The 9,234-nt window shown below is 51.6% G+C and overlaps 1 long non-coding RNA gene across 2 annotated transcripts; it reads right to left on the bottom strand.

Annotated features, from left to right (window-relative positions):
* Positions 1 to 7,166: 7,166 nt before the first annotated feature.
* Positions 7,167 to 7,880, bottom strand: LOC128091702 (uncharacterized). Of its 2 annotated transcripts, none has more exons than XR_008211501.1 (3): positions 7,518 to 7,880; positions 7,350 to 7,369; positions 7,167 to 7,306 (listed from the first exon to the last, which is right to left on the bottom strand). It is a non-coding gene; the product is annotated as an uncharacterized LOC128091702 (long non-coding RNA). The 2 variants fall into 2 exon arrangements; XR_008211502.1 differs by lacking the exon at positions 7,350 to 7,369 and adding an exon at positions 7,434 to 7,453.
* Positions 7,881 to 9,234: the final 1,354 nt, after the last annotated feature.

Raw genomic sequence — 9,234 nt, forward strand, 5'->3', positions numbered from 1 at the left:
GACTGGAGACGGGCACTGCTGGGACTGCTGACACTTTGTGGTGGTGAGGATGAAGGGATGCCTGCTGCATTTCCTGGCTCGTGAGAAGTAGAAGATCGTGGGGACTTCTCTCTTTTTATTTATTTTCTCCAAAAAGCTTATTCATTGCTTTGAATAGTGACTTAGCATAATTAATGTAAACGTTCAACTTGTCAACTTGTTCTTTGTGAGTGTGGAGCATGGACGAACTTGCTGTGCTTTGTGTGCATATTGCCTGTAGATCTGGAGGTGGGGAAGCTGCTCCAGTGACTGCAGAAGGAGCTCTAGCTGCACTGTGCCTGGTTACAGGCCAGCATCGTAGTCTTGGTCTGTCTGACTTGACTGGTTAAAGGTGACACATTGGCACAGCTGTGCTGGGCTTAATGGTGACACATTGGCACAGCTCTGCTGGCTTTAATGGTGGCAGATTGGCACAGCTCTGCTGGGCTTGATGCTGGCACATTAGAACAGCTCTGCTGGGTTTATTGGTGGCACACTGGCACATCTCTGCTGGCTTTAATGCGGGCACACTGGCTCAGCTCTGCTGGGCTTCATGGTGACACATTGGCACAGCTCTGGTGGCTTTGATGGTGACACATGGGCACAGCGCTGCTGAGATTGATTCTGGCACATAGGCCCAGCTCTGCTAGGCTTGATGGTGGCACATTGGCTCAGCTCTGCTGGGCTTCATGGTGACACATTGGCACAGCTCTGGTGGCTTTGATGGTGACACATGGGCACAGCGCTGCTGAGATTGATTCTGGCACATAGGCCCAGCTCTGCTGGTCTTGATGGTGACACATTGGCTCAGCTCTGCTGGGCTTAATGGTGACACATTGGCACAGCTCTGCTGGGTTTAATGGTGGCACATGGCACAGCTCTGCTTGGTTTAATGGTGGCACATTGGCACAGCTCTGCTACTTTTAATGGGGGCACACTGGCACAGCTCTGCTTGTTTGAACGGTAGCACATTGCACAGCTCTGCTCGGTTTATTACTGACACACTGGCACCACTCTGCTGGGTTAGTGGTGACATATTGGCAAAGCGCTGCTGGGATTAATGGAGGCACACTGCACAGCTCTGCTGCAGGGTTTCTTAGTGACACGTTGTCCCAGTTCTGCAGGGTAAAATGGGGCCACACTGGCACAGCTCTGCTGGTGACACTACGCCTGACTCTGAAGGTTGTGTCCATGCCTTTCGATCCAGCGACAATTTGTTGCAGTGTGGTTCTCCGTGACTGCACTTGGGCATTCTGTGGCCACAAGGGTAGAAGGGAACTTCTACCCTTCAGAGGCAACTGGAAATTCGAGGAGCAACAGATGTTGTGCTCTCAGGGAGAACGTTCAAAAAAGTCGGGAGCACTGGCAAGGGACCTAGAGGAAAAACGCCCACCAAAATATTGTAAAATGTGCCACCATTGAGCCTCGCAGAGCTATGCCACTATTCAACCTAGCACAGCTGTGCAATGCGTCACCAGGAAACCCAGAAGAGATGAGCCAGTGTGTCTCCATGAAACCCAGCATATGTTTGCCAGTCTTTCACCATTCAACCCATCAGAGCTGTGCAGGTGTCACTATTGAACAGCGCAGAGCTGTCAATTGTGTTACCATTAAGAACAACAAAGCTGTGCCGGAATAAACCCAGCAGAGCTGTGCCAAAGTCTCACCATTAAACCCAGAGAGCTGTGCTAATGTGCCACCATTAAAGCATGCAGGGTTGTTCCAGTGTTCCCCCATTAAACCCAGCAGAGCTGTGCTAATGCTCCCCCATTAAAAAAAACATAACCTTTGCCACTGTGCCACCTTGAAGGCATAAGAGATGAGGCATATGGTGACGCAGAGCCAGGCGTAGTGCAATCTTCGTATTTTTACACGAGGCGAAGTCCGAACATCTCTGTTTGTATGTGTGCAGAAGAGCCCGGTACTCGGAGAAAAGCAGCCGACTGCAGTCGCCCTTTCCCGGCGACCGAGAAGCACGAGACCGCTGCTGGAGGCTGCAAGCGGCATTGGGGATAAGCGCGTTTACTCGTGCAGCAACGGCAAGCGCTCCGGAGCGGTTCTCCGCGAGTGCCGCTTACAAACAGCGGCAGCATGTAGTGCCATTCCGATGCTGAGAACTTGCCAAGACTTCCTGCCTTCTGTGGTGCTTTCAATGGGGTTTTTTCTGTACACAGTGCAGACTACAGTGCTCCCGACTATTTCGATTGTGCTCCCAAGGAGCACAACATCTGTCACTCCTCGCATTTCCCGTTCCCTTTTCAGAGCGTTTTCTCTTTGACTCTTGTTGTCACAGAATGCAGATGTGGAGCCACGGAGAAGCACAGCGCATCGAATTGTCGCTCGATCCAAAGGCATGGACACAGCATTCAGAGCCAGGGGTAGAGCATTCTTCGTTTTTTTACACGAAGCGAAGCCCTGGAAGCAGACAAGCTCAGCCTGATCCCGCTTTGGGTTACGGTTAAGTGCTACTATTCAGTATTACTGCTAATTGTGAAGGGTTACCCTTCTGCACGGGCTTTAGAGTTTCTTTTTTAGATTAGATTTTAAGGTAAATATTAGCGATCTGTTTTAGTGTTAAGGTTTAAGGAATCACGGAATCATAAGAGTATGAAGGGACCTCCAGACATCATCGAGTTCCACCTCTTGCCAAAGCAGGTTCTCTACATCAGGTCGCACAAGTAGATGTCCAGGCAGGTCTTGAACATCTCCAGAGACTGAGACTCCACCACCTCCCTGGGCAGCCTGTTCCAGCGCTCCGTCACCACACTGTAAAGAAGTTCTTGCGCACATCTGTGCGGAACTTCTGCAGTTTATGCTGCAGTTTCTGGCCGTTCCCCCTTGTCCTTTCTCCACACACTGCTGAAAACAGTCTGGGTTTACCACTCTGTCCCCACACCTGAGATATTTATAGACCTGGATCAGGTCTCCTCTCAGTCCTCTTTTCTCCAGGCTGAACAGACCCAGTTCATTCAACCTTTCTTCATAGCAGAGATGCTCCAGGCCCCTCACCATCTTGGTGGCCCTCCGCTGGACTCTTTCCAAGAGATCCCTGTCTTTTTGTACCAGTGGGCCCAGAACTGGACACAGTGCTCCAGATGTGGATGTACAAGGCAGAGCAGAGGGGAAAGATCACCATACTTGTCCCCTCCCTGCTCCATAGGCCGTTTTCTGGATCTTTTGGCTGTAAATGTGGAATGCTTGTTACTTTGCCGCAGGCCATTTTATGCTGGATAGCCTTGCGGAGTGTCCAGCAAACACGTTCCGAGGAAAACGTTCCATGGTTTTTGGTTGAAGCGTTCAGGCCTGAGAAATGCTGCATTCAGTATCGCACCTCTCTTTTTGCTCTTGTTACAGGTTGGATTTTTCCCTGCAGAGTGTGTGGAACTCATTAACAACAAAGTTCCCGAGGCTCTCATCAGTTCGGTGCCAAAGCCAGGTACAGATGTTCCATATGATGGTTCGGGGAAGCAAAATAGAGTCCTTTTTTGGGTGTGTTCCGCGTTTAATACCTCCCTTATCCATCCCACCTTATCCTCTGCGCTGATGATCCTTCATGCACAGCACGGGGCGTATGGCTGGTGTTTGTAGGCAATTGAGAATGAGGGAAGGCCAAGGCAGTTGTCCTTCAAGTCAGTACGAGGCTGAGAACAGCCAGCGTCCCTGGTGGACAGATAGAGGTCTGGTTGTGCTGGTGACAAGCTTCATCAGAACGTGGCTTTTCAAGAGGGTCCTTAATGCCCAAGTTGAGCAATCTGAGCAAGAGGAGTGCATTAAACTCCATCAGAACGTGCAGAGATTTGGCCCAGTCCTCCAGTGCTTACGACTGGAGTTGGGGAAATCCCAGAATCCTCGTAGAATGGCTTGGGATGGAAGGGAGCTCAAGGATCATCCAGCTCCAACCCCCCTGCCTCAAGCTGGGCTGCCAACCAAGCTCCATGTTCAATGCGAGACGAGACCCCGCTGTCCAGGTCCCCATCCAACCTGGCTTTGGATTCCTCCAGGAATGGGGAAAGTCCATGTTTGTATGCACTTGCTCATCGTGTTCTTCCCGTTTTGACGTGCGCTGTTGTCATGGTTCTATGTGTTTGTTTGCTTTTATTTTGGGTTTCAGTATTCCACATCAAAACATCATGTAGTGTATGGGGCATTAACCGTATGACGTATGACCCACAGGTGCGCCCCCTGCGCCTTACAATTGACCCACAAGTGCCCCCCCAGTGCCCCACAAGTGACAAATCAGGGACCCACAGGTGCCCCACGAGTGACACATAGAGCCCCACAGTGACCTGTGACTCACAAGTGCCCCCCCAGTGCTCCACATCTGCCCCAAATGTGACTCACAAGTCACCCAGAAGGCCCAGTAAGTGACCCACACGTGACCATTTTTTAAATTGTATTTATGATTTATTATTTAGTTGTTTTTTTTTTATTTTTTATTTTATTATGCCCCACAAGTGTCACATCAGCGCCCCATAAGTGACCCACCGAGCCGCCGAGCCCCGCCATTCAGCCGGCTCAGCCGTTTTCTCCCCTTCTACCCCGGGAAGCCCCCCGTCTATTGCCGCCGTTTTAGCCTGGAGCGCAGCCGGGAACCGACTGGTTCGGCTCCCCGCTGCCCCTCGCCGCCCTGGGAACCAACAAACGTCCCCTTCCACCGCCAGCCTTACGCTGCTCTCCAGCTGTTTCAAAGCCCTCGCAGCACCAGTGGAACACGAGAGGCTCAGCGCGCTTTGGAGCAACTCGGGGCGGCTCGCAGCGGCTCGGAGAGCTTCTGAGCGGCTCAGAGGGGCTCGCAGCAGCTCGGCGCAATTCAGAGGGGCTCGCAGAGCTTCGGAGGGGCTCGGAGCAATTCGAAGCAATTTGCGGAGGCTCGGAGAGATTCCGAGCGGCGCGCAGCAGCCCCGCATCGAGCAGCCACACAAAACCACCATCTATGCGCAAATGCGGGCGCTGCAACACCTTTTAGATACGCACCAGTTTCTGCCCAGCAGACGCAGCTCTGTCGTAGCGCACTGCGGATGCACCAGTTTCCGGACAACACTGCGCATGCGCTGCATTTGATGCCCTACTGCGCATGCGCGAACATCGCCACCATTTTGCGCATGCGCATAACCGGCAAAAAGGCTGCGCATTCCCGTCGCAGTACCAATTTTTGGCCACACTGCGGCAGAAGAGACCAAAATAAATTCATTGCAGTTCCGATTTCTGGCCACACGATGGCAGCAGAGACCGTGAAATAAAAATAGCATAAAAATAATAAAAAAAAAAAATTAAAAAAATAGAAAGCAAAAAATAAAAAAACAATAAAATTTAAAAAAAAAAGAATTAACAAAAATTTTATAAAAAGATTTGAAAAAATTTAAAATAAAAACAAACAAACAAAAAAAACCTAAATGTATAACCAATAGATATCAAGATGTTATAATCACAATATAATTGCATAATCAATAGATATCAAGATGTTATAATCACAATATAATTGCATAACCAATAGAATCAAGATGTTATAATCACAACATAATCGAGAGAGGCAAAGCAGACAACAATAACAAAAACAGAACAAGCGGCAGCGCTCCCCTTCAGCTGTGCTCACCACAAAGCACCAAGAGATGCGATCTGCAGCTCAGATCTTCCCCTCTTGCAGCCAGCTCTTAAACAGCTCCAGGAGGGCTGCAGCCTGGCTGCCCCCCTTCCGGCCCCACAGCTGCATTGCCTTCCCCTGTGCTCCTCTGCCTGACTCACGGCTCGCCTCGGGGAATCAACCAGAGCTTCAGGCCGTGACTCCGCAGCTCCCATGCACTAAATAACAAATAATAAGTCACAAATAATAAATCATAAATATAATTTTTAAAATGGTCACGTGTGGGTCACTTACTGGGCGCTTCTGGGTGACTTGTGGGTCACATTTGGGGCAGATGTGGGGCACTGGGGGGGCACTTGTGGGTCACAGGTCACTGTGGGGCTCTAAGGGTCACTTGTGGGCCCCCGCTTTGCCACTTGTGGGTCACTTGTGGCTCAGTTATGGGCCACTGCTTTGTCACTTGTGGGGCACTGTAGTTGCACTTGGGGGTCACAGGTCACTTGGGGCTCTATGGGTCACTTGTGGAGCACTTATGGGGTGCTGATGTGTCACTTACGGGGCACTTGTGAGGCCCTGCTTTGCCACTTGTGAGTCAGTTATGGGGCACAGATTTGTCACCAGTGGGGCACTTGTGGGGCACTGGGAGGACACTTGTGGGTTACAGGTCACTTCTGGGGCTCTATGCGTCACTTGTGGCTCACTTATGGGTCTCTTGTGGGTCACTGCAGTGCCACTTGAAGGGTACCTATGGGGCACTTGTGGGCCACTTGTGGGTCACAGGTCATTTGTAGGGGCACTTGTGCGGTGCTGATGTATCACTTGTGGGGCACTTGTGGGGCACAGTTCACTTGTGGGTCAGTGCGGTGCCACTTGAAGGGTGCTTGTGGGTGGCTGCTGTGCCACTTGTGGGACCCTGAGTTGTCACTTGTGGGTGACTTTTGGGGCATTGATGTGTCACTTGAGAGGCAGTTGTGGGTCCCTGCTGTGCCACTTGTGGGTCACTTGTGGGTCAGTTAGGGGCTGCTGATGTGCCACTGAAGGGACACTTGTGAGGCAGTTGTGGGGCAGTGGGGGGCACTTGTGTGTCACAGGTCACTTGTGGGGCATTTCGGGTCACTTGTGGGTCAGTTGGGGGGCACTCATGGGGCACTTCTGGGTCAGTGATGAGGTGCTGTGATGCAGATGAGGTGCAGTGATGAGATGTGTCACTTGTGGGGCACTGGGGGGGCACCTGTCACTTGTGGGGCTCTGTGTCACTTGTGGGTCACTGCGGTGGCACTTGAAGGGTACTTGTGGGGCACTTGGGGCCACTTGTGGGTCACAGGTCACTTGTAGGGCGCTCTGGGGCACTTGTGGGGTACTTGTGGGTCACTGCTGTGCCACATGTGGGGCACTGGGGTTGCACTTGTGGGTCCCAGATCACTAGGGGGGCTCTTTGTGTCACTTGTGGGTCGCTGTGGGGCAACTGTGAGACCCTGAGTTGTCACTTGTGGGTGACTTATGGGGCACCGGGGTGGTACTTGTGGGTTACAGGTCACTTGCGGGGCACTATGGGTCACTTGCCATAGGGACACATGGGGACTCCATAGGGACACATGGGGACGCCATAGGGACACGTGGGGACTCCATAGGGACACATGGGGACTCCATAAGGACACATGGGGACTCCGTAGGGACACGTGGGGACTCCATAGGGACACGTGGGGACTCCATAAGGACACATGGGGACTCCATAAGGACACGTGGGGACTCCATAGGGACACGTGGGGACTCCGTAGGGACACATGGGGACTCCATAAGGACACATGGGGACTCCATAAGGACACGTGGGGACTCCATAGGGACACGTGGGGACTCCATAGGGACACGTGGGGACACCTTAGGGACACATGGGGACTCCATAGGGACACGTGGGGACTCCGTAGGGACACATGGGGACGCCATAGGGACACGTGGGGACTCCATAGGGACACATGGGGACGCCATAGGGACACATGGGGACACCTTAGGGACACATGGGGACTCCATAGGGACACGTGGGGACGCCATAGGGACACATGGGGACTCCATAAGGACACATGGGGACTCCGTAGGGACACATAGGGACTCCATAAGGACACATGGGGACACCTTAGGGACACAAGGGGACTCCGTAGGGACACATGGGGACACCTTAGGGACACATGGGGACTCCATAGGGACACATAGGGACTCCATGAGGACACATGGGGACTCCGTAGGGACACAGAGCATCATAGAATCATAGAATCATGGAATCATGGAATCATGGAATCACCAGGTTGGAAAAGCCCTCAATGCTCACCCAGTGCAACTGCCCAGCCATCACCAGCAGCTCCCCCTGATCCGCCGCCTTCACTGCACAGCCGTTCCTGCGCACATTGGTGCAGAACTTCCTATGCTGCAGTTTGTGACCGTTTCCCCTCATCCTGTCTCCACTCCCACTGAAAAGAGTCCGGCCTCGCCATGCTGCCCCCCACACCTCAGATATTCACAGACCTGGATCAGGTCCCCTCTCAGCCTTCTTTTCTCCAGGCTGAACAGACCCAGTTCACTCAGCCTTTCCTCATAGCAGAGATGCTCCAGGCCCCTCACCATCTCGGTGGCCTCTTTCCAAGAGATCCCTGTCATTTCTTTTCCTCCGTTTCCCTTGCAGTGCATTAAAAACAAACCAAAAGCAACCAACAGCAGAACCCTCAAAATCTGGTGAACATCCAGCACTCGATGAAACGCAGAACTCTGACTGGGGACGGATGGGAGCCGATCAAGAGTTTATAAAAGACTGCAGACATAAGAACAGCAAGCCTGGAAGTGATACAGAGAAAGAGTCCGAGAAGCCAGGGGTGGCCTCAGGAAAGGCAAAGCCCTGATCTGATGGAAATGGACAGGGATATGGAGGGCAATAAGAAAAGCTTTTGTAAGTTCACACCGGTGATAAAAGGAAAAGCAGGGAAAACGTGAGCCCCGCCTAAAGGAGAAATGGAAGACTTGGTTCCCGGGAATAGAGGGTTGAATGATGAAGGCGAGAAGATGAGGACCAAAAGAAACTGCAATGTCATGCTTGTTCTCCAGGTTTTGTTCTCTTGCCAATAGAACCTAAGTCCTGGCTACACACAAAATGGAAAAAGACAACACAGTTTGGCCTGGAACTGATCCCTGGGTACTTTCTCTCTACGTGATACCTGCTAGCTTAGAAGACGAATCAATTATTATCTGTATCTATGAGTTAACACAGAAGAAATGCTTTGGGGTTTGTTTTCTGGCCTGTCTCTTAATGAGATCCCCTTCTCATAGTCTCTACACCCCTGTCACAAGATGATCTTTATACCTTTCAGAAGAAAGCCATCTCGAGGTGATGGAAAAAAGCTGGTATCAATTGGTCAGACGCATGCCATGAATGCAAGGATGGTTTGGAACAATGAACAGAGCAATGCAGAACAGCCGAGCAACTTGTAGAAAGAAACAGCAGCAACAGCTTCCATACCCGGCCTCACTATTCTGAGATCCCATCTGGTTAAACCGGGACTTGTAAATATCCACTGGATCCATTCTGATGTCGAGCAATTTGTCCTCAATCATTTCCTTCGCCACTGGGGCCGAGATCTGCCTCAGTGTGT

Source organism: Tympanuchus pallidicinctus, unplaced genomic scaffold, assembly GCF_026119805.1.
Source record: "Tympanuchus pallidicinctus isolate F22 unplaced genomic scaffold, pur_lepc_1.0 scaffold50, whole genome shotgun sequence".
Classification (NCBI taxonomy): Eukaryota; Metazoa; Chordata; class Aves; order Galliformes; family Phasianidae; genus Tympanuchus; species Tympanuchus pallidicinctus.